Consider the following 318-nt stretch of genomic DNA (forward strand, 5'->3'; position numbering starts at 1 on the left):
CGATTACATCGACCCCAGTGCGTAACTGGTACTTAATTTATCGACCCCGAAAGGATGAAAGGCAAAATTGACCTCAGCGGAATTTGAACTCAGAATGTAACGACAGACGAAACTGAATAAAAAAAGAACAGGTCAGTTACAGGTGGAAAGCCTCTGGTCATAAGATCTGGATTGACCAGAACACTGACCCAGCCCCACCCAATGAGAAAAAAGTCGACTTCGGTGGAATTTGAACTCAGAACGTAGCGGCAGACGAAATACCGCTAAGCATTTCGCCCAGAGTGCTAACGGTTCTGCCAGCTCACCGCTGTATGTATG

The 318-nt window shown here is 46.5% G+C and overlaps 1 protein-coding gene across 1 annotated transcript in view; it reads right to left on the reverse strand.

The window, feature by feature from the left end:
* Nucleotides 1-318, reverse strand: part of LOC106879919 (uncharacterized) — a 12,636-nt gene that overhangs the window by 544 nt on the left and 11,774 nt on the right. The window lies entirely within an intron of this gene.

The sequence above is a fragment of the Octopus bimaculoides genome, unplaced genomic scaffold, assembly GCF_001194135.2.
Source record: "Octopus bimaculoides isolate UCB-OBI-ISO-001 unplaced genomic scaffold, ASM119413v2 Scaffold_110616, whole genome shotgun sequence".
NCBI lineage: Eukaryota > Metazoa > Mollusca > Cephalopoda > Octopoda > Octopodidae > Octopus > Octopus bimaculoides.